The sequence below is a fragment of the Hyla sarda genome, unplaced genomic scaffold (genome assembly GCF_029499605.1).
Source record: "Hyla sarda isolate aHylSar1 unplaced genomic scaffold, aHylSar1.hap1 scaffold_200, whole genome shotgun sequence".
Lineage (NCBI taxonomy): Eukaryota > Metazoa > Chordata > Amphibia > Anura > Hylidae > Hyla > Hyla sarda.
The window spans coordinates 409,298-433,108 of NW_026608660.1; the positions used below are offsets into that span (position 1 = coordinate 409,298).

Here is a 23,811-nt window from a genome sequence, read left to right on the forward strand (position 1 = left end):
CTGCTGCAGCCAAAAAACAAAAGGTGGTGCTGCTGCTGCTTCTGCTGCTTCTGCTTCTGCTTGTGTCTGGCCGCTGTTGGAGCGTCCAGGCAGAGGACTTCTGCTGCTGCTGACTAAATGGCCTCCTTAATTGGATCATTTGAGTAGCCAGCACACCTGTGCAGGTAGGGCATGACATGATAAGCAGCTGCCTTGATAGCGGGTGGGTGCTGAATGTTCCTAATTGACAAAATAAGATTAATGCTTATGAAGAAATATAAAATCTCATCCCTTCCCCAATATCGCGCCACACCCCTACCCCTTAATTCCCTGGTTGAACTTGATGGACATATGTCTTTTTTCGACCGTACTAACTATGTAACTATGTAACATAACATGGGGGGGGGTGGTCTCCTGGCTGTTCACACAGGTGTGTCATTGCTGTACATTGACCATGCATTGCTTCTGTGGTATTGCAAAGGCAAAGACAAATGCTTCCAGCCATCCATTGCACTAATGGATTGGTCATCAGCTGGCTGTCTATGTCCCGCATCAATATAGACCAAAGTACAGAGGGTTAGGCTATGCTATTGTGCACCTACCTGATGCATCAGAAGGTGCGAGGCCCTTGCTAAATTCTGTGCACAGACTTTGAGATCTATGCTTTAGACTGTATCTAAACCTGCTCCAACATGGACTGACATTCTGGCCTACTTTCAGCCGATGCGACTTGTCTGTCGTCGCTGAACAGTCGCTTTTTATGTATTCAGCACCTATGTATAATGTTGTAAAAATGCTCTAGAAGCTAAAGTCGCAGAAATGTCACACATATTTGGCCTGCAACTTTCTGTGCGACAAATTCAGACAGGAAAAATCAGTATAAATCCTTAGAAAATTATCCCCCAGTGTCTCCATCTGCTGGCGGTATTGAATAAGCATTGCTGCACTGATGGGGTATGCATTAGACGAAAAAAAAGAAGAAAAAAGAAGAATAATACGCCCAGAAAAGAGGCGAAAAGGAGAAAAACGTAAAAAAAACGTGAAAAAAAAGTAAGAGGAAGAGAAGGGAAAAAAAGGTGGAAATGGGTTTGAAAGTGATTTCGGCGGAGAAATATATATATATATATATATATATATATATATACGCGCACACACACACATATATATAAACGTATTCTCCGTTGAGATATTGCAGCCGCTGCTGTGTCCAGGCCCAGGAGCCTTAGCACTGTGCTGTGATGTCACTCAATACCACTGACATCACTAGGTGTAAACAACATCTCTCCTTTGCTGTGTATGTGACTATGGAGCTGTTTGGTGATGTCGTCTATTATGGCCTTCATAGAAGCAACAGGAGATTGTTGCATCCATCTAGAACCCTCAGAACTACAGTGCTATGATGTCACTCACTTCCACAGGCCTTGCAGAGTGTAAACAACAACAACCCAGCTTTGTTGTGTATGTAACCATAGGGATTTGTGATGTCACCTAGAACCTTCACAGCAGCGACAGCTTTATGAGGAGCATCAGCACTGCTCTGCCTGAGCAGAACCATCACCGCCATAGGTTGTCAAATAACCCGGGTTTAACCCACACAGGTAAGTCCAATGGGGTGCAGGCATGTCCTCTATGCTTACAGCTTCCCGTGGGTGTTGGTTTGATACCGTTTGGGGACAGCCAAGGAGGCATCTGCAGGCAACAAAGGTAGGTGTGTGCTTGTGTGTGTGTTTCCTATGCAGATCCTAAGCCCAGTGTCACATGCAAGTAGGAGGAGTAAGAAGGGTTCCTGGGCAAATCCGGGTTATGGATTGCATTTAAAAAGGCCCCGTGGGAGTGCAATGGGCCCCTGTCTTGCTGCTTAGCAATAATGGTATGGGTTTAGGTTCTGCTGTGTGTACTGGTGGTTGACTGCCCCCCCAGCCCAGAGTGTGCATGGAAAATTGTCTGGCAGCCTCCCTGACAGCAAGCAGTGATAGTGCCCATGAAGGGGACCTTGTTGGGCCCGCCCCTTTCACGGTTATCGCTTCTCGGCCTTTTGGCTAAGATCAAGTGTAGTATCTGTTCTTATCAGTTTAATATCTGATACGTCCCCTATCTGGGGACCATATATTAAATGGATTTTTGAGAACGGGGGCCGATTTCGAAGCTTGCTTCCGTCGCCCTATGCATTGACCCGATATGGCAGTATCTTCGGGTACAGTGCACCACCCCCTTACAGGGTTAAAAAGAAAGATTCCTACTTTCATTGCTACCTGCTTGCTGGCTAGCCAGCTAGCCAGCCCTGTGGGGCCTTGCTGCTGCTGCTGCTGCAGCCAAAAAACAAAAGGTGGTGCTGCTGCTGCTTCTGCTTCTGCTTGTGTCTGGCCGCTGTTGGAGCGTCCAGGCACAGGACTTCTGCTGCTGCTGACTAAATGGCCTCCTTAATTGGATCATTTGAGTAGCCAGCACACCTGTGCAGGTAGGGCATGACATGATAGGCAGCTGCCTTGATAGCGGGTGGGTGCTGAATGTTCCTAATTGACAAAATAAGATTAATGCTTATGAAGAAATATAAAATCTCATCCCTTCCCCAATATCGCGCCACACCCCTACCCCTTAATTCCCTGGTTGAACTTGATGGACATATGTCTTTTTTCGACCGTACTAACTATGTAACTATGTAACATAACATGGGGGGGGGGGTCTCCTGGCTGTTCACACAGGTGTGTCATTGCTGTACATTGACCATGCATTGCTTCTGTGGTATTGCAAAGGCAAAGACAAATGCTTTCCAGCCATCCATTGCACTAATGGATTGGTCATCAGCTGGCTGTCTATGTCCCGCATCAATATAGACCAAAAGTACAGAGGGTTAGGCTATGCTATTGTGCACCTACCTGATGCATCAGAAGGTGCGAGGCCCTTGCTAAATTCTGTGCACAGACTTTGAGATCTATGCTTTAGACTGTATCTAAACCTGCTCCAACATGGACTGACATTCTGGCCTACTTTCAGCCGATGCGACTTGTCTGTCGCTGAACAGTCGCTTTTTATGTATTCAGCACCTATGTATAATGTTGTAAAAATGCTCTAGAAGCTAAAGTCGCAGAAATGTCACACATATTGGCCTGCAACTTTCTGTGCGACAATTCAGACAGGAAAAATCAGTATAAATCCTTAGAAAATTATCCCCCAGTGTCTCCATCTGCTGGCGGTATTGAATAAGCATTGCTGCACTGATGGGGTATGCATTAGACGAAAAAAAAGAAGAAAAAGAAGAATAATACGCCCAGAAAAGAGGCGAAAAGGAGAAAAACGTAAAAAAACGTGAAAAAAAAGTAAGAGGAAGAGAAGGGAAAAAAAGGTGGAAATGGGTTTAAAAGTGATTTCGGCGGAGAAATATATATATATATATATATATATATATATATATATATATATATATACGCGCACACACACACATATATATAAACGTATTCTCCGTTGAGATATTGCAGCCGCTGCTGTGTCCAGGCCCAGGAGCCTTAGCACTGTGCTGTGATGTCACTCAATACCACTGACATCACTAGGTGTAAACAACATCTCTCCTTTGCTGTGTATGTGACTATGGAGCTGTTTGGTGATGTCGTCTATTATGGCCTTCATAGAAGCAACAGGAGATTGTTGCATCCATCTAGAACCCTCAGAACTACAGTGCTATGATGTCACTCACTTCCACAGGCCTTGCAGAGTGTAAACAACAACAACCCAGCTTTGTTGTGTATGTAACCATAGGGATTTGTGATGTCACCTAGAACCTTCACAGCAGCGACAGCTTTATGAGGAGCATCAGCACTGCTCTGCCTGAGCAGAACCATCACCGCCATAGGTTGTCAAATAACCCGGGTTTAACCCACACAGGTAAGTCCAATGGGGTGCAGGCATGTCCTCTATGCTTACAGCTTCCCGTGGGTGTTGGTTTGATACCGTTTGGGACAGCCAAGGAGGCATCTGCAGGCAACAAAGGTAGGTGTGTGCTTGTGTGTGTGTTTCCTATGCAGATCCTAAGCCCAGTGTCACATGCAAGTAGGAGGAGTAAGAAGGGTTCCTGGCAAATCCGGGTTATGGATTGCATTTAAAAAGGCCCCGTGGGAGTGCAATGGGCCCCTGTCTTGCTGCTTAGCAATAATGGTATGGGTTTAGGTTCTGCTGTGTGTACTGGTGGTTGACTGCCCCCCAGCCCAGAGTGTGCATGGAAAATTGTCTGGCAGCCTCCCTGACAGCAAGCAGTGATAGTGCCCATGAAGGGGACCTTGTTGGGCCCGCCCCTTTCACGGTTATCGCTTCTCGGCCTTTTGGCTAAGATCAAGTGTAGTATCTGTTCTTATCAGTTTAATATCTGATACGTCCCCTATCTGGGGACCATATATTAAATGGATTTTTGAGAACGGGGGCCGATTTCGAAGCTTGCTTCCGTCGCCCTATTGCATTGACCCGATATGGCAGTATCTTCGGGTACAGTGCACCACCCCTTACAGGGTTAAAAAGAAAGATTCCTACTTTCATTGCTACCTGCTTGCTGGCTAGCCAGCTAGCCAGCCCTGTGGGCCTTGCTGCTGCTGCTGCTGCAGCCAAAAAACAAAAGGTGGTGCTGCTGCTGCTTCTGCTTCTGCTTGTGTCTGGCCGCTGTTGGAGCGTCCAGGCACAGGACTTCTGCTGCTGCTGACTAAATGGCCTCCTTAATTGGATCATTTGAGTAGCCAGCACACCTGTGCAGGTAGGGCATGACATGATAGGCAGCTGCCTTGATAGCGGGTGGGTGCTGAATGTTCCTAATTGACAAAATAAGATTAATGCTTATGAAGAAATATAAAATCTCATCCCTTCCCCAATATCGCGCCACACCCCTACCCCTTAATTCCCTGGTTGAACTTGATGGACATATGTCTTTTTTCGACCGTACTAACTATGTAACTATGTAACATAACATGGGGGGGGGGGGTCTCCTGGCTGTTCACACAGGTGTGTCATTGCTGTACATTGACCATGCATTGCTTCTGTGGTATTGCAAAGGCAAAGACAAATGCTTCCAGCCATCCATTGCACTAATGGATTGGTCATCAGCTGGCTGTCTATGTCCCGCATCAATATAGACCAAAAGTACAGAGGGTTAGGCTATGCTATTGTGCACCTACCTGATGCATCAGAAGGTGCGAGGCCCTTGCTAAATTCTGTGCACAGACTTTGAGATCTATGCTTTAGACTGTATCTAAACCTGCTCCAACATGGACTGACATTCTGGCCTACTTTCAGCCGATGCGACTTGTCTGTCGCTGAACAGTCGCTTTTTATGTATTCAGCACCTATGTATAATGTTGTAAAAATGCTCTAGAAGCTAAAGTCGCAGAAATGTCACACATATTTGGCCTGCAACTTTCTGTGCGACAAATTCAGACAGGAAAAATCAGTATAAATCCTTAGAAAATTATCCCCCAGTGTCTCCATCTGCTGGCGGTATTGAATAAGCATTGCTGCACTGATGGGGTATGCATTAGACGAAAAAAAAGAAGAAAAAGAAGAATAATACGCCCAGAAAAGAGGCGAAAAGGAGAAAACGTAAAAAAAACGTGAAAAAAAAGTAAGAGGAAGAGAAGGGAAAAAAAGGTGGAAATGGGTTTAAAAGTGATTTCGGCGGAGAAATATATATATATATATATATATATATATATATATATATATATATACGCGCACACACACACATATATATAAACGTATTCTCCGTTGAGATATTGCAGCCGCTGCTGTGTCCAGGCCCAGGAGCCTTAGCACTGTGCTGTGATGTCACTCAATACCACTGACATCACTAGGTGTAAACAACATCTCTCCTTTGCTGTGTATGTGACTATGGAGCTGTTTGGTGATGTCGTCTATTATGGCCTTCATAGAAGCAACAGGAGATTGTTGCATCCATCTAGAACCCTCAGAACTACAGTGCTATGATGTCACTCACTTCCACAGGCCTTGCAGAGTGTAAACAACAACAACCCAGCTTTGTTGTGTATGTAACCATAGGGATTTGTGATGTCACCTAGAACCTTCACAGCAGCGACAGCTTTATGAGGAGCATCAGCACTGCTCTGCCTGAGCAGAACCATCACCCGCCATAGGTTGTCAAATAACCCGGGTTTAACCCACACAGGTAAGTCCAATGGGGTGCAGGCATGTCCTCTATGCTTACAGCTTCCCGTGGGTGTTGGTTTGATACCGTTTGGGACAGCCAAGGAGGCATCTGCAGGCAACAAAGGTAGGTGTGTGCTTGTGTGTGTGTTTCCTATGCAGATCCTAAGCCCAGTGTCACATGCAAGTAGGAGGAGTAAGAAGGGTTCCTGGCAAATCCGGGTTATGGATTGCATTTAAAAAGGCCCCGTGGGAGTGCAAATGGGCCCCTGTCTTGCTGCTTAGCAATAATGGTATGGGTTTAGGTTCTGCTGTGTGTACTGGTGGTTGACTGCCCCCCAGCCCAGAGTGTGCATGGAAAATTGTCTGGCAGCCTCCCTGACAGCAAGCAGTGATAGTGCCCATGAAGGGGGACCTTGTAGGGCCCGCCCCTTTCACGGTTATCGCTTCTCGGCCTTTTGGCTAAGATCAAGTGTAGTATCTGTTCTTATCAGTTTTAATATCTGATACGTCCCCTATCTGGGGACCATATATTAAATGGATTTTTGAGAACGGGGGCCGATTTCGAAGCTTGCTTCCGTCGCCCTAGTGCATTGACCCGATATGGCAGTATCTTCGGGTACAGTGCACCACCCCCTTACAGGGTTAAAAAGAAAGATTCCTACTTTCATTGCTACCTGCTTGCTGGCTAGCCAGCTAGCCAGCCCTGTGGGCCTTGCTGCTGCTGCTGCTGCAGCCAAAAAACAAAAGGTGGGGTGCTGCTGCTGCTTCTGCTGTCTGCTTGTGTCTGGCCGCTGTTGGAGCGTCCAGGCACAGGACTTCTGCTGCTGCTGACTAAATGCCTCCTTAATTGGATCATTTGAGTAGCCAGCACACCTGTGCAGGTAGGGCATGACATGATAGGCAGCTGCCTTGATAGCGGGTGGGTGCTGAATGTTCCTAATTGACAAAATAAGATTAATGCTTATGAAGAAATATAAAATCTCATCCCTTCCCCCAATATCGCGCCACACCCCTACCCCTTAATTCCCTGGTTGAACTTGATGGACATATGTCTTTTTTCGACCGTACTAACTATGTAACTATGTAACATAACATGGGGGGGGGGGGTCTCCTGGCTGTTCACACAGGTGTGTCATTGCTGTACATTGACCATGCATTGCTTCTGTGGTATTGCAAAGGCAAAGACAAATGCTTCCAGCCATCCATTGCACTAATGGATTGGTCATCAGCTGGCTGTCTATGTCCCGCATCAATATAGACCAAAGTACAGAGGGTTAGGCTATGCTATTGTGCACCTACCTGATGCATCAGAAGGTGCGAGGCCCTTGCTAAATTCTGTGCACAGACTTTGAGATCTATGCTTTAGACTGTATCTAAACCTGCTCCAACATGGACTGACATTCTGGCCTACTTTCAGCCGATGCGACTTGTCTGTCGCTGAACAGTCGCTTTTTATGTATTCAGCACCTATGTATAATGTTGTTAAAAATGCTCTAGAAGCTAAAGTCGCAGAAATGTCACACATATTTGGCCTGCAACTTTCTGTGCGACAAATTCAGACAGGAAAAATCAGTATAAATCCTTAGAAAATTATCCCCCAGTGTCTCCATCTGCTGGCGGTATTGAATAAGCATTGCTGCACTGATGGGGTATGCATTAGACGAAAAAAAAAGAAGAAAAAGAAGAATAATACGCCCAGAAAAGAGGCGAAAAGGAGAAAAACGTAAAAAAACGTGAAAAAAAAGTAAGAGGAAGAGAAGGGAAAAAAAGGTGGAAATGGGTTTAAAAGTGATTTCGGCGGAGAAATATATATATATATATATATATATATATATATATATATATATATATATACGCGCACACACACACATATATATAAACGTATTCTCCGTTGAGATATTGCAGCCGCTGCTGTGTCCAGGCCCAGGAGCCTTAGCACTGTGCTGTGATGTCACTCAATACCACTGACATCACTAGGTGTAAACAACATCTCTCCTTTGCTGTGCATGTGACTATGGAGCTGTTTGGTGATGTCGTCTATTATGGCCTTCATAGAAGCAACAGGAGATTGTTGCATCCATCTAGAACCCTCAGAACTACAGTGCTATGATGTCACTCACTTCCACAGGCCTTGCAGAGTGTAAACAACAACAACCCAGCTTTGTTGTGTATGTAACCATAGGGATTTGTGATGTCACCTAGAACCTTCACAGCAGCGACAGCTTTATGAGGAGCATCAGCACTGCTCTGCCTGAGCAGAACCATCACCGCCATAGGTTGTCAAATAACCCGGGTTTAACCCACACAGGTAAGTCCAATGGGGTGCAGGCATGTCCTCTATGCTTACAGCTTCCCGTGGGTGTTGGTTTGATACCGTTTGGGGACAGCCAAGGAGGCATCTGCAGGCAACAAAGGTAGGAGGTGTGCTTGTGTGTGTGTTTCCTATGCAGATCCTAAGCCCAGTGTCACATGCAAGTAGGAGGAGTAAGAAGGGTTCCTGGCAAATCCGGGTTATGGATTGCATTTAAAAAGGCCCCCGTGGGAGTGCAATGGGCCCCTGTCTTGCTGCTTAGCAATAATGGTATGGGTTTAGGTTCTGCTGTGTGTACTGGTGGTTGTCTGCCCCCCAGCCCAGAGTGTGCATGGAAAATTGTCTGGCAGCCTCCCTGACAGCAAGCAGTGATAGTGCCCATGAAGGGGACCTTGTTGGGCCCGCCCCTTTCACGGTTATCGCTTCTCGGCCTTTTGGCTAAGATCAAGTGTAGTATCTGTTCTTATCAGTTTAATATCTGATACGTCCCCTATCTGGGGACCATATATTAAATGGATTTTTGAGAACGGGGGCCGATTTCGAAGCTTGCTTCCGTCGCCCTATGCATTGACCCCGATATGGCAGTATCTTCGGGTACAGTGCACCACCCCCTTACAGGGTTAAAAAAGAAAGATTCCTACTTTCATTGCTACCTGCTTGCTGGCTAGCCAGCTAGCCAGCCCTGTGGGCCTTGCTGCTGCTGCTGCTGCAGCCAAAAAAACAAAAGGTGGTGCTGCTGCTGCTTCTGCTTGTGTCTGGCCGCTGTTGGAGCGTCCCAGGCCACAGGACTTCTGCTGCTGCTGACTAAATGGCCTCCTTAATTGGATCATTTGAGTAGCCAGCACACCTGTGCAGGTAGGGCATGACATGATAGGCAGCTGCCTTGATAGCGGGTGGGTGCTGAATGTTCCTAATTGACAAAATAAGATTAATGCTTATGAAGAAATATAAAATCTCATCCCTTCCCCAATATCGCGCCACCCCCCTACCCTTAATTCCCTGGTTGAACTTGATGGACATATGTCTTTTTTCGACCGTACTAACTATTGTAACTATGTAACATAACATGGGGGGGGGGTCTCCTGGCTGTTCACACAGGTGTGTCATTGCTGTACATTGACCATGCATTGCTTCTGTGGTATTGCAAAGGCAAAGACAAATGCTTCCAGCCATCCATTGCACTAATGGATTGGTCATCAGCTGGCTGTCTATGTCCCGCATCAATATAGACCAAAGTACAGAGGGTTAGGCTATGCTATTGTGCACCTACCTGATGCATCAGAAGGTGCGAGGCCCTTGCTAAATTCTGTGCACAGACTTTGAGATCTATGCTTTAGACTGTATCTAAACCTGCTCCAACATGGACTGACATTCTGGCCTACTTTCAGCGATGCGACTTGTCTGTCGCTGAACAGTCGCTTTTTATGTATTCAGCACCTATGTATAATGTTGTAAAAATGCTCTAGAAGCTAAGTCGCAGGAAATGTCACACATATTTGGCCTGCAACTTTCTGTGCGACAAATTCAGACAGGAAAAATCAGTATAAATCCTTAGAAAATTATCCCCCAGTGTCTCCATCTGCTGGCGGTATTGAATAAGCATTGCTGCACTGATGGGGTATGCATTAGACGAAAAAAAAGAAGAAAAAGAAGAATAATACGCCCAGAAAAGAGGCGAAAGGAGAAAAACGTAAAAAACGTGAAAAAAAAGTAAGGAGGAAGAGAAGGGAAAAAAAGGTGGAAATGGGTTTAAAAGTGATTTCGGCGGAGAAATATATATATATATATATATATATATATATATATATATATATATATATACGCGCACACACACATATATATAAACGTATTCTCCGTTGAGATATTGCAGCCGCTGCTGTGTCCAGGCCCAGGAGACCTTAGCACTGTGCTGTGATGTCACTCAATACCACTTGACATCACTAGGTGTAAACAACATCTCTCCTTTGCTGTGTATGTGACTATGGAGCTGTTTGGTGATGTCGTCTATTATGGCCTTCATAGAAGCAACAGGAGATTGTTGCATCCATCTAGAACCCTCAGAACTACAGTGCTATGATGTCACTCACTTCCACAGGCCTTGCAGAGTGTAAACAACAACAACCCAGCTTTGTTGTGTATGTAACCATAGGGATTTGTGATAGTCACCTAGAACTTCACAGCAGCGACAGCTTTATGAGGAGCATCAGCACTGCTCTGCCTGAGCAGAACCATCACCGCCATAGGTTGTCAAATAACCCGGGTTTAACCCACACAGGTAAGTCCAATGGGGTGCAGGCATGTCCTCTATGCTTACAGCTTCCCGTGGGTGTTGGTTTGATACCGTTTGGGGACAGCCAAGGAGGCATCTGCAGGCAACAAAGGTAGGTGTGTGCTTGTGTGTGTGTTTCCTATGCAGATCCTAAGCCCAGTGTCACATGCAAGTAGGAGGAGTAAGAAGGGTTCCTGGCAAATCCGGGTTATGGATTGCATTTAAAAAGGCCCCGTGGGAGTGCAATGGGCCCCTGTCTTGCTGCTTAGCAATAATGGTATGGGTTTAGGTTCTGCTGTGTGTACTGGTGGTTGACTGCCCCCAGCCCAGAGTGTGCATGGAAAATTGTCTGGCAGCCTCCCTGACAGCAAGCAGTGATAGTGCCCATGAAGGGGACCTTGTTTGGGCCGCCCCCTTTCACGGTTATCGCTTCTCGGCCTTTTGGCTAAGATCAAGTGTAGTATCTGTTCTTATCAGTTTAATATCTGATACGTCCCCTATCTGGGGACCATATATTAAATGGATTTTTGAGAACGGGGGCCGATTTCGAAGCTTGCTTCCGTCGCCCTATGCATTGACCCGATATGGCAGTATCTTCGGGTACAGTGCACCACCCCCTTACAGGGTTAAAAAGAAAGATTCCCTACTTTCATTGCTACCTGCTTGCTGGCTAGCCAGCTAGCCAGCCCTGTGGGCCTTGCTGCTGCTGCTGCTGCAGCCAAAAAACAAAGGGTGGTGCTGCTGCTGCTTCTGCTTCTGCTTGTGTCTGGCCGCTGTTGGAGCGTCCAGGCACAGGACTTCTGCTGCTGCTGACTAAATGGCCTCCTTAATTGGATCATTTGAGTAGCCAGCACACCTGTGCAGGTAGGGCATGACATGATAGGCAGCTGCCTTGATAGCGGGTGGGTGCTGAATGTTCCTAATTGACAAAATAAGATTAATGCTTATGAAGAAATATAAAATCTCATCCCTTCCCCAATATCGCGGCCACACCCCTACCCCTTAATTCCCTGGTGAACTTGAATGGACATATGTCTTTTTTTCGACCGTACTAACTATGTAACTATGTAAACATAACATGGGGGGGGGGGTCTCCTGGCTGTTCACACAGGTGTGTCATTGCTGTACATTGACCATGCATTGCTTCTGTGGATTGCAAAGGCAAAGACAAATGCCTTCCAGCCATCCATTGCACTAATGGATTGGTCATCAGCTGGCTGTCTATGTCCCGCATCAATATAGACCAAAGTACAGAGGGTTAGGCTATGCTATTGTGCACCTACCTGATGCTTCAGAAGGTGCGAGGCCCTTGCTAAATTCTGTGCACAGACTTTGAGATCTATGCTTTAGACTGTATCTAAACCTGCTCCAACATGGACTGACATTCTGGCCTACTTTCAGCCGATGCGACTTGTCTGTCGCTGAACAGTCGCTTTTTATGTATTCAGCACCTATGTATAATGTTGTAAAAATGCTCTAGAAGCTAAAGTCGCAGAAATGTCACACATATTTGGCCTGCAACTTTCTGTGCGGACAAATTCAGACAGGAAAAATCAGTATAAATCCTTAGAAAATTATCCCCCAGTGTCTCCATCTGCTGGCGGTATTGAATAAGCATTGCTGCACTGATGGGGTATGCATTAGACGAAAAAAAAGAAGAAAAAGACAGAAAAGAGGCGAAAAGGAGAAAAACGTAAAAAAACGTGAAAAAAAAGTAAGAGGAAGAGAAGGGAAAAAAAGGTGGAAATGGGTTTAAAAGTGATTTCGGCGGAGAAATATATATATATATATATATATATATATATATATATATATATATGCGCACACACACACATAGATATAAACGTATTCTCCGTTGAGATATTGCAGCCGCTGCTGTGTCCAGGCCCAGGAGCCTTAGCACTGTGCTGTGATGTCACTCAATACCACTGACATCACTAGGTGTAAACAACATCTCTCCTTTGCTGTGTATGTGACTATGGAGCTGTTTGGTGATGTCGTCTATTATGGCCTTCATAGAAGCAACAGGAGATTGTTGCATCCATCTAGAACCCTCAGAACTACAGTGCTATGATGTCACTCACTTCCACAGGCCTTGCAGAGTGTAAACAACAACAACCCAGCTTTGTTGTGTATGTAACCATAGGGATTTGTGATGTCACCTAGAACCTTCACAGCAGCGACAGCTTTATGAGGAGCATCAGCACTGCTCTGCCTGAGCAGAACCATCACCGCCATAGGTTGTCAAATAACCCGGGTTTAACCCACACAGGTAAGTCCAATGGGGTGCAGGCATGTCCTCTATGCTTACAGCTTCCCGTGGGTGTTGGTTTGATACCGTTTGGGGACAGCCAAGGAGGCATCTGCAGGCAACAAAGGTAGGTGTGTGCTTGTGTGTGTGTTTCCTATGCAGATCCTAAGCCCAGTGTCACATGCAAGTAGGAGGAGTAAGAAGGGTTCCTGGCAAATCCGGGTTATGGATTGCATTTAAAAAGGCCCCGTGGGAGTGCAATGGGCCCCTGTCTTGCTGCTTAGCAATAATGGTATGGGTTTAGGTTCTGCTGTGTGTACTGGTGGTTGACTGCCCCCCAGCCCAGAGTGTGCATGGAAAATTGTCTGGCAGCCTCCCTGACAGCAAGCAGTGATAGTGCCCATGAAGGGGACCTTGTTGGGCCCGCCCCTTTCACGGTTATCGCTTCTCGGCCTTTTGGCTAAGATCAAGTGTAGTATCTGTTCTTATCAGTTTTCATGCTGGTGGGGATGGGTGCTGCATGGAGGATGCAGGTGTACCAGGGCTTTCCGGGGCTGGTTCTGAGGAATCAGCTCGACGGCTGCCCCGATGTGACCTGTTCCCTCCGGGTCTCGCCATGAGGCTGAGAGGGTCTAGAGCCGAGGTACTTTTGTGCCTCGGGTAGTGGTGACCCCGAGGTGCCGAAACTCACTGGGAGAATAGGCTCACTGAGTTGAAGCACGGGCACCATAATCTCTTCACCTTGTGGCACTCACCTCTTGATTCCCGGCCTTCTGGCTAGGATCAGAGAAATTTTTATAGATCCGGCCGGATGTCCGGGCAGTATATCTGCACACATTCACTTATTTATTTATTTTTTGTCTCACTGTGTCACTTTTTGCGTGTTGTGTGTTCACAGGATTTGTCAGGATGCGGTAGCCCTTCTGGGTGTCCCTCCTGGCGGTCTAGGGGAGGTGTGTGTGGCCATTAGGTTCCGCACCTCCCTGCAAACACCCCGGGTACTCCTGCTTCGCAGGGTACCTACCGTAATCGGCTCTGCGGGCAGATACCTTGGCTAACGCCAAGGGGGATGCCGGGAGCATTTGTGGTCTCCTAGTAGCTTCGGCGAAAAGGGACATCGAACCTGGAACCTCGCAGGTACCTTTTGGTCCGGAGGCGAAGGGTAAGGTTTGTTGGGGGGCCTCTCTCCTATCGGAGAAGGGCTTGCGATAGACCGCATCCTTTGTGCACGTTTTTTTTAGTGTAACACGTTTGCACTTTTTCTTGCACTTTGGGTGAATCGAAAGCACGTTCCTCGGCTTTAGATAAAAGAAAAGTATCTGTTCTTATCAGTTTAATATCTGATACGTCCCCTATCTGGGGACCATATATTAAATGGATTTTTGAGAACGGGGGCCGATTTCGAAGCTTGCTTCCGTCGCCCTATGCATTGACCCGATATGGCAGTATCTTCGGGTACAGTGCACCACCCCCTTACAGGGTTAAAAAGAAAGATTCCTACTTTCATTGCTACCTGCTTGCTGGCTAGCCAGCTAGCCAGCCCTGTGGGCCTTGCTGCTGCTGCTGCTGCAGCCAAAAAACAAAAGGTGGTGCTGCTGCTGCTTCTGCTTCTGCTTGTGTCTGGCCGCTGTTGGAGCGTCCAGGCACAGGACTTCTGCTGCTGCTGACTAAATGGCCTCCTTAATTGGATCATTTGAGTAGCCAGCACACCTGTGCAGGTAGGGCATGACATGATAGGCAGCTGCCTTGATAGCGGGTGGGTGCTGAATGTTCCTAATTGACAAAATAAGATTAATGCTTATGAAGAAATATAAAATCTCATCCCTTCCCCAATATCGCGCCACACCCCTACCCCTTAATTCCCTGGTTGAACTTGATGGACATATGTCTTTTTTCGACCGTACTAACTATGTAACTATGTAACATAACATGGGGGGGGGGGTCTCCTGGCTGTTCACACAGGTGTGTCATTGCTGTACATTGACCATGCATTGCTTCTGTGGTATTGCAAAGGCAAAGACAAATGCTTCCAGCCATCCATTGCACTAATGGATTGGTCATCAGCTGGCTGTCTATGTCCCGCATCAATATAGACCAAAGTACAGAGGGTTAGGCTATGCTATTGTGCACCTACCTGATGCATCAGAAGGTGCGAGGCCCTTGCTAAATTCTGTGCACAGACTTTGAGATCTATGCTTTAGACTGTATCTAAACCTGCTCCAACATGGACTGACATTCTGGCCTACTTTCAGCCGATGCGACTTGTCTGTCGCTGAACAGTCGCTTTTTATGTATTCAGCACCTATGTATAATGTTGTAAAAATGCTCTAGAAGCTAAAGTCGCAGAAATGTCACACATATTTGGCCTGCAACTTTCTGTGCGACAAATTCAGACAGGAAAAATCAGTATAAATCCTTAGAAAATTATCCCCCAGTGTCTCCATCTGCTGGCGGTATTGAATAAGCATTGCTGCACTGATGGGGTATGCATTAGACGAAAAAAAAGAAGAAAAAGAAGAATAATACGCCCAGAAAAGAGGCGAAAAGGAGAAAAACGTAAAAAAACGTGAAAAAAAAGTAAGAGGAAGAGAAGGGAAAAAAAGGTGGAAATGGGTTTAAAAGTGATTTCGGCGGAGAAATATATATATATATATATATATATATATATATATATATATATATACGCGCACACACACACATATATATAAACGTATTCTCCGTTGAGATATTGCAGCCGCTGCTGTGTCCAGGCCCAGGAGCCTTAGCACTGTGCTGTGATGTCACTCAATACCACTGACATCACTAGGTGTAAACAACATCTCTCCTTTGCTGTGTATGTGACTATGGAGCTGTTTGGTGATGTCGTCTATTATGGCCTTCATAGAAGCAACAGGAGATTGTTGCATCCATCTAGAACCCTCAGAACTACAGTGCTATGATGTCACTCACTTCCACAGGCCTTGCAGAGTGTAAACAACAACAACCCAGCTTTGTTGTGTATGTAACCATAGGGATTTGTGATGTCACCTAGAACCTTCACAGCAGCGACAGCTTTATGAGGAGCATCAGCACTGCTCTGCCTGAGCAGAACCATCACCGCCATAGGTTGTCAAATAACCCGGGTTTAACCCACACAGGTAAGTCCAATGGGGTGCAGGCATGTCCTCTATGCTTACAGCTTCCCGTGGGTGTTGGTTTGATACCGTTTGGGGACAGCCAAGGAGGCATCTGCAGGCAACAAAGGTAGGTGTGTGCTTGTGTGTGTGTTTCCTATGCAGATCCTAAGCCCAGTGTCACATGCAAGTAGGAGGAGTAAGAAGGGTTCCTGGCAAATCCGGGTTATGGATCGCATTTAAAAAGGCCCCGTGGGAGTGCAATGGGCCCCTGTCTTGCTGCTTAGCAATAATGGTATGGGTTTAGGTTCTGCTGTGTGTACTGGTGGTTGACTGCCCCCCAGCCCAGAGTGTGCATGGAAAATTGTCTGGCAGCCTCCCTGACAGCAAGCAGTGATAGTGCCCATGAAGGGGACCTTGTTGGGCCCGCCCCTTTCACGGTTATCGCTTCTCGGCCTTTTGGCTTCGATCCCGTGCGGTTTACCGGGCGGGTTAGGAGTTGAAGGGGGTGGTGATCGGGGTCCTCTTTGCGGGGGGCCCTGGGTTATTTCGGAGTTGCGATAGTGGGTTTCATCGCCTGCAAAAATGAGTGGAGGAGAGAGGATTCGCGGAATAGAAGACACGGTCAGGATTTTCGTCCCAACGGAACATCGGGGAACGGTTGGCCTGGACCAGATTGTGCTGGAGATTCTACGCAGGCTCCAGTACCTAAAGGTAACAGATGTATTTGCAATGCAAGATTTCCCTAGACAGGGTATTTATGATGTTACATTTGTTAATTCCGAGATTTGTCAGAGGGTCTACAAGGACCTGGAAGGAATGAAGAGAAAGAATGAGCCGGATATTATGAGGAAAGTTAAAGTAGAGCCTTTGTTTCTGAGTACAGAGAAAGTGGTCATCGTACATATGTACAATCCCAAAGTTACAGACTCAATGGTAACAAATTTTCTTTATCGTTATTGTGAAGAAGTGAAGTTTTTTGGAAAACTAAAGAACAGACATGGTTTTTTTAACTGTAAAAGGAAATATGTTGTGAAGTTCAAGAAGGATGAGTCTATGGAGGAGGGAATTAAGAGTATTCCTCAAGTTTTTTCCATTGGAGGAGAGCGTGGTTTTTGTTTTTATGAGGGGCAGCTTCAGTTTTGCCGCAAATGTCAAGCATATGGCCACGTGCAGGACGCATGTCCTGTGAAGGGTGTTGTTTGTAGGAACTGTGGCAAGACTGGGCATGAAACAAGTTTTTGCGTTGAGGAAAAGACTTGTGATATTTGTGGGAGTAATTCCCATTTGGCAAGAGGATGTCACTTATGGTACAAGAGAAGGAGTTATGCTGATGCGGCTGGAAGTAAAGGTGGACAGAGCAATGAACAGGGAATGGGAAGGAGGTCTTTTTCAGAAGCCACAGGTGTGGATGGAGGTGTGGATGGAGGTGAAAAATCTAATGTGGAGGGGGAATGTGAAGTCGGGAGGAGCGCAGGTGGTACGATTGTTAAAAATGTTGTTGCTCAGGTGGATGTGATTAAAGAGGCTTTTGTGGAGACAAGTGTGGTGGTTGAACAGGAGTATAAGAAAGTGGTCTCCACAAGTGAAGTAACATGTGCAAAGGGGGTGGAGGTCAAGAAGATTGAAACTGTGTATGGAGATGTGTTTCCTTGTGGAAGCATGAGTGGTGATGTGGAATGTCCAGACCCTGTTGTGGGGGAGGAGGAGGGAATGGAATTCCAAGAAAATGTGCAGTCACCTGAGAAGTCCCTTACACCTGCTCAGAGATTTGTCAGCAGTGATGAGGAGGATGAGGTGGGGGTGGAAAGTAAAAGAAGTAAAAAAGGAAGTTGGACTGGGGATCAAGAGGACCCAGTGGTTGGAAGAGGAGTTGAAATGGACAGGGACTCTGATCCAGGGTCGCCTGATTGTTATGAAAATGTTTTAAGGAAAGTTGAGAGTCAGAGCAGTAATTTTTAACTATGATGGATATTAAAGTTTTGATTTTATTCATTTTAGTTATTATGACTCTTATCTTAACAACCCTTAATGTCAGGAGTATTGGATCAGAAGTAAGAAGAGCTGCTATTTTTGAGGTGTTGGAGAATGTGAGAGCTGATATAATATGTTTACAGGAGTGTGCAATTAAATCTGCACCTTATGCTGATGAGTGGAGGATGGGACAATCTTTTTGGTCAACTAGTACGGATAACAAGAATGAAGGAGTTGGTTTTTTAATCAAAAATAACAATATCAAAGTTTTAAATTGCCAGATTTTAATACCAGGCCGTTGCATGGTTTTAAACTTTGAGTTTTTAGACCAGAGGATTAGAGTTTTTAACGTATATGCCCCAGCAGAGAAGAAAGAGCGGTTGGTTTTTTTAGAGTCTTTGAAGTTTTTTATCCCTGGTCGGGAAAGTACTATAGTGGCTGGTGATTTTAACTGTATCCGTACTGTTAATGACCGTGAGAGTGCTGCTGAAGTCCGAACTGACATTACCTCTAATGCTTTAAATCAATTAGTACAAGACTTACACTATATAGATGCTGGACTGATGATTGACACTGATGATAGATATACATATGTATCGGATAGTGGTCACTGTAAATCCCGAATAGATTATATTTTTGTGTCTGAAGGGATGAAGGTGGCCCGGTGTAATCAGATGATGTCGATTTTCTCAGATCATAAAATTTTATCTGCTGAAATAAGCATCTCAGAGTCCATTGCCTTTGGTAGGGGACTCTGGAAGTTGAATGTGAGTTTACTTGAAGAAGAGGAGGTAATGGCAGGTTTTAAAAATATATTTTTATCCTGTGCTGCTAAACAAGACTGTTTTAAAAATATTTTAGACTGGTGGGATTGGGCTAAAGTGAACTTTGCTGGTTATTTTAAGTCTGTTTGCATTAAGAGAGCACAGGAGAAGAGGCGGAGAGATGAGACTTTAGTTTCACAGTTGGAGACTCTCTTTAAGTTTAAGAACGCTGGTCTAGAGGTGGATGCTGAAATTTGTGAAATTAAGGAAGAGATGAAGACAAGGTTGAAGGAAAGAGGAAGGAATATTGTTTACAGGGCTAAGGTGCAACATTTGGAGGAGAATGAACAATGTAGTCGATATTTTTTTAAAAAGTGTTTTAAGCCAAAGGGGGTCTTTAAGTCGGTTTTAACCTCAAGTGGTGAGGTGGTTGGTAGGGAGATGGAGGAGGAGGTTTGTAAATTTTATGAAACACTTTTTAGTAATGAAAGTAAAGCTGCTATTAATGAAATGGAAGACTACTGTAACATTTTAGAGGATCAAATTCCAGATGAGGAGAAAGTTTTTTTGGTGGAAGATGTTAGTGAAAATGAAATTAGAATGGCGCTGAATGGAATGGCAAAAGGTAAAACCCCTGGTAGTGACGGCCTTCCAGCTGAGTTTTATGTTGTATTTTGGCCTCTTTTAAAAGATGTTTTTACTCGGGTTGTGCAATATGTTTTTAAGTTTGGGATTTTAGCTGATTCAATGAAGAAGGGAATTATCACACTAATACATAAGAAAGGTGACGAACGTGATATAAAAAATTGGAGACCAATTTCATTGTTAAACAGTGACTATAAAATTATTGCTAAAATTGTTGCAAACAGGCTTAGGAATATTATTGGCCATATGGTAGATAATTACCAAGTATGTGCTGTACCCGGGAGAAGAATTACTGATAATTTATTGATTTTAAGGGATGTTATTTATTATTGTAATTTTAATAAGGTGCCTCTTTTTGTCGAGTCAGTGGATTTCGAGAAGGCCTATGATAAAGTCGCACACAAATTTATGTTTATGGCCCTAAAACATATGGGGATCCCAATGAAGTTATTACATGTTATTAAAGGGTTATATAATGGTGTTACTGGACAAGTTTTAATGAATGGCCATGTTGGTCCTGCTTTTAAGATTTTATCAGGGGTTCGGCAGGGTTGCCCACTCTCCCCAATCCTTTTCATCTGTGTAATAGAGGCCTTGTTAAAGAATGTTCAGAAAGACAAATGTGTTAAAGGAGTTTTTATACCTGGCAGTGGTGGGAGTGATCTTAAGGTTTTAAGCTACATGGATGATGTTGTGTTTACATGTACTTCAAAAGCAGATTTGAATAGAGTGAATTTGCATATTCAAATTTTTTGCTGTGTGGCCGGAATGTGTGTAAACTGGGGCAAATGTCATTTGGTGAATTTTGGGAAATGCGAAGATGTGTTGGTGGATGGAGTAGAGATAAAGGAGAATGTGGAAGTTTTAGGGGTCATTTTTGAAAAGAATCTTAAAGGGACAGAGACTTACAACAAGCTGGACAGTAAAATTGAAAAGAAATTGAATTTTTGGAAATTGAGGAGTTTATCCCTTAAAGGGAAAGTACTTGTTATTAAGACTGTGATTTTACCTTTACTTTTATATACTGCGATGGTTTTTCCACCTGGTAAGCTTTGGATGAGGAAGACAACAAGAAGACTTTTTGTTTTCTTTTGGGGATCCAAAATGGAAAAAATGAAAAGAGAGAAGGTAATGAGTACTGTAAAGAATGGTGGATATGACTTTCCAAATATTGATTTGTTTTTAAAGTTACACTATTTTCTTTTAATTTTCAAGACGATCCAGTGCAATAGTAAAACAGCTGATATGTGTAAATATTTAGCAGGATGGTTGTTTTCTAAGTGGGGCTGGTGTGAGAGGGATCTGAGGAAACCAATGGCGCTGATTATACCTACCTTTTATGTGGTTCTTCGGTCTTTCAATGATCACTTTAATTTGAGCTCCTTGGGGAAACCTGAAAAGAAGAAAATAGAATATGAGTTGAGAAAGAGTGAAAAATTTAATGAAGTACCATTCTGTAATATTGCACAGTCAGTTAAGATTTGGAGCCTTTTTAATTCCTTTGGTTTATCAAATAGACAAAAAGATGTGGTATGGATGTCTTACCATGGTTGCCTCCCAACTCGAGTGTTTTTAAGAGGAAGAGGAATAAGAGTGAGTGAACAGTGTCCAAGAGAGGGTTGTGGAGGTAAAGAAGATATTGTACATTTGTGGTGGGACTGTTTTTATGCCAAGGAAGTTTTTAGGCTTTTAACAAGATTTTTTATTGCACTTATGGGTTTTAATGATTTTACTTTTGAGAAAATTTTTATCGGTCAGGACTTTAACATGAAGAATGATGCACGTGTTACTTGGATAATTTTTTCTGTTTTTAAAGAAGTTTTATGGGACTCCAGGAATTTGCTTGTTTTTAAAAATGTTTCCATTTCTCCAAGTGAATGTAGGAGGTTGTTGCTCGGAAGACTTTTTATTGCATATTTATTAGATAAGAAGAGAATGGGAGAAGACAATGCTGAAAAGATCTGGAAATATACCCAATGGTGGAAACTGTAAGTCTGACCAGTTTATGTTTTGTTTTTTAAATGTTTTTGTTTTCCTTCAGCTTTCACCTTTTGGTTTTAAGTTCTTGACCCTCGGTTCCCTTTTTTTTTGTCTTTCCGCATGATGTTTTTTCAGACATTGTTTTAAGTGACGAGTCCTGGTAGGAGACCTGATGATCGTTCAAACAATAGTCTGTAACTGAGGAAAAAAAAAAAAAAAAAAAAAAAAAATCTGTTCTTATCAGTTTAATATCTGATACGTCCCCTATCTGGGGACCATATATTAAATGGATTTTTGAGAACGGGGGCCGATTTCGAAGCTTGCTTCCGTCGCCCTATGCATTGACCCGATATGGCAGTATCTTCGGGTACAGTGCACCACCCCCTTACAGGGTTAAAAAGAAAGATTCCTACTTTCATTGCTACCTGCTTGCTGGCTAGCCAGCTAGCCAGCCCTGTGGGCCTTGCTGCTGCTGCTGCTGCAGCCAAAAAACAAAAGGTGGTGCTGCTGCTGCTTCTGCTTCTGCTTGTGTCTGGCCGCTGTTGGAGCGTCCAGGCACAGGACTTCTGCTGCTGCTGACTAAATGGCCTCCTTAATTGGATCATTTGAGTAGCCAGCACACCTGTGCAGGTAGGGCATGACATGATAGGCAGCTGCCTTGATAGCGGGTGGGTGCTGAATGTTCCTAATTGACAAAATAAGATTAATGCTTATGAAGAAATATAAAATCTCATCCCTTCCCCAATATCGCGCCACACCCCTACCCCTTAATTCCCTGGTTGAACTTGATGGACATATGTCTTTTTTCGACCGTACTAACTATGTAACTATGTAACATAACATGGGGGGGGGGGTCTCCTGGCTGTTCACACAGGTGTGTCATTGCTGTACATTGACCATGCATTGCTTCTGTGGTATTGCAAAGGCAAAGACAAATGCTTCCAGCCATCCATTGCACTAATGGATTGGTCATCAGCTGGCTGTCTATGTCCCGCATCAATATAGACCAAAGTACAGAGGGTTAGGCTATGCTATTGTGCACCTACCTGATGCATCAGAAGGTGCGAGGCCCTTGCTAAATTCTGTGCACAGACTTTGAGATCTATGCTTTAGACTGTATCTAAACCTGCTCCAACATGAACTGACATTCTGGCCTACTTTCAGCCGATGCGACTTGTCTGTCGCTGAACAGTCGCTTTTTATGTATTCAGCACCTATGTATAATGTTGTAAAAATGCTCTAGAAGCTAAAGTCGCAGAAATGTCACACATATTTGGCCTGCAACTTTCTGTGCGACAAATTCAGACAGGAAAAATCAGTATAAATCCTTAGAAAATTATCCCCCAGTGTCTCCATCTGCTGGCGGTATTGAATAAGCATTGCTGCACTGATGGGGTATGCATTAGACGAAAAAAAAGAAGAAAAAGAAGAATAATACGCCCAGAAAAGAGGCGAAAAGGAGAAAAACGTAAAAAAACGTGAAAAAAAAGTAAGAGGAAGAGAAGGGAAAAAAAGGTGGAAATGGGTTTAAAAGTGATTTCGGCGGAGAAATATATATATATATATATATATATATATATATATATATATATATATACGCGCACACACACACATATATATAAACGTATTCTCCGTTGAGATATTGCAGCCGCTGCTGTGTCCAGGCCCAGGAGCCTTAGCACTGTGCTGTGATGTCACTCAATACCACTGACATCACTAGGTGTAAACAACATCTCTCCTTTGCTGTGTATGTGACTATGGAGCTGTTTGGTGATGTCGTCTATTATGGCCTTCATAGAAGCAACAGGAGATTGTTGCATCCATCTAGAACCCTCAGAACTACAGTGCTATGATGTCACTCACTTCCACAGGCCTTGCAGAGTGTAAACAACAACAACCCAGCTTTGTTGTGTATGTAACCATAGGGATTTGTGATGTCACCTAGAACCTTCACAGCAGCGACAGCTTTATGAGGAGCATCAGCACTGCTCTGCCTGAGCAGAACCATCACCGCCATAGGTTGTCAAATAACCCGGGTTTAACCCACACAGGTAAGTCCAATGGGGTGCAGGCATGTCCTCTATGCTTACAGCTTCCCGTGGGTGTTGGTTTGATACCGTTTGGGGACAGCCAAGGAGGCATCTGCAGGCAACAAAGGTAGGTGTGTGCTTGTGTGTGTGTTTCCTATGCAGATCCTAAGCCCAGTGTCACATGCAAGTAGGAGGAGTAAGAAGGGTTCCTGGCAAATCCGGGTTATGGATTGCATTTAAAAAGGCCCCGTGGGAGTGCAATGGGCCCCTGTCTTGCTGCTTAGCAATAATGGTATGGGTTTAGGTTCTGCTGTGTGTACTGGTGGTTGACTGCCCCCCAGCCCAGAGTGTGCATGG

The 23,811-nt window shown here is 44.6% G+C and overlaps 7 non-coding genes and 1 pseudogene across 7 annotated transcripts; all 8 read left to right on the forward strand.

Moving 5' to 3' along the window:
• The first annotated feature begins 1,998 nt into the window (after positions 1 to 1,998).
• LOC130317527 (U2 spliceosomal RNA) lies at positions 1,999 to 2,189 on the forward strand. The gene has a single exon (XR_008864634.1). It is a non-coding gene; the product is annotated as a U2 spliceosomal RNA (small nuclear RNA).
• Positions 2,190 to 4,276: 2,087 nt separating this feature from the next.
• On the forward strand, positions 4,277 to 4,468 carry LOC130317548 (U2 spliceosomal RNA). Its single transcript, XR_008864653.1, has one exon. It is a non-coding gene; the product is annotated as a U2 spliceosomal RNA (small nuclear RNA).
• A 2,088-nt stretch (positions 4,469 to 6,556) lies between these two features.
• Positions 6,557 to 6,749, forward strand: LOC130317561 (U2 spliceosomal RNA). The gene has a single exon (XR_008864665.1). It is a non-coding gene; the product is annotated as a U2 spliceosomal RNA (small nuclear RNA).
• Positions 6,750 to 8,846: 2,097 nt separating this feature from the next.
• On the forward strand, positions 8,847 to 9,038 carry LOC130317556 (U2 spliceosomal RNA). Its single transcript, XR_008864660.1, has one exon. It is a non-coding gene; the product is annotated as a U2 spliceosomal RNA (small nuclear RNA).
• Positions 9,039 to 11,122: 2,084 nt separating this feature from the next.
• LOC130317528 (U2 spliceosomal RNA) lies at positions 11,123 to 11,313 on the forward strand. Its single transcript, XR_008864635.1, has one exon. It is a non-coding gene; the product is annotated as a U2 spliceosomal RNA (small nuclear RNA).
• A 2,075-nt stretch (positions 11,314 to 13,388) lies between these two features.
• On the forward strand, positions 13,389 to 13,548 carry LOC130317581 (U2 spliceosomal RNA; annotated as a pseudogene).
• Positions 13,549 to 14,234: 686 nt separating this feature from the next.
• Positions 14,235 to 14,419, forward strand: LOC130317564 (U2 spliceosomal RNA). Its single transcript, XR_008864668.1, has one exon. It is a non-coding gene; the product is annotated as a U2 spliceosomal RNA (small nuclear RNA).
• Positions 14,420 to 21,611: 7,192 nt separating this feature from the next.
• Positions 21,612 to 21,807, forward strand: LOC130317573 (U2 spliceosomal RNA). The gene has a single exon (XR_008864674.1). It is a non-coding gene; the product is annotated as a U2 spliceosomal RNA (small nuclear RNA).
• The last annotated feature ends 2,004 nt before the right edge of the window (positions 21,808 to 23,811 follow it).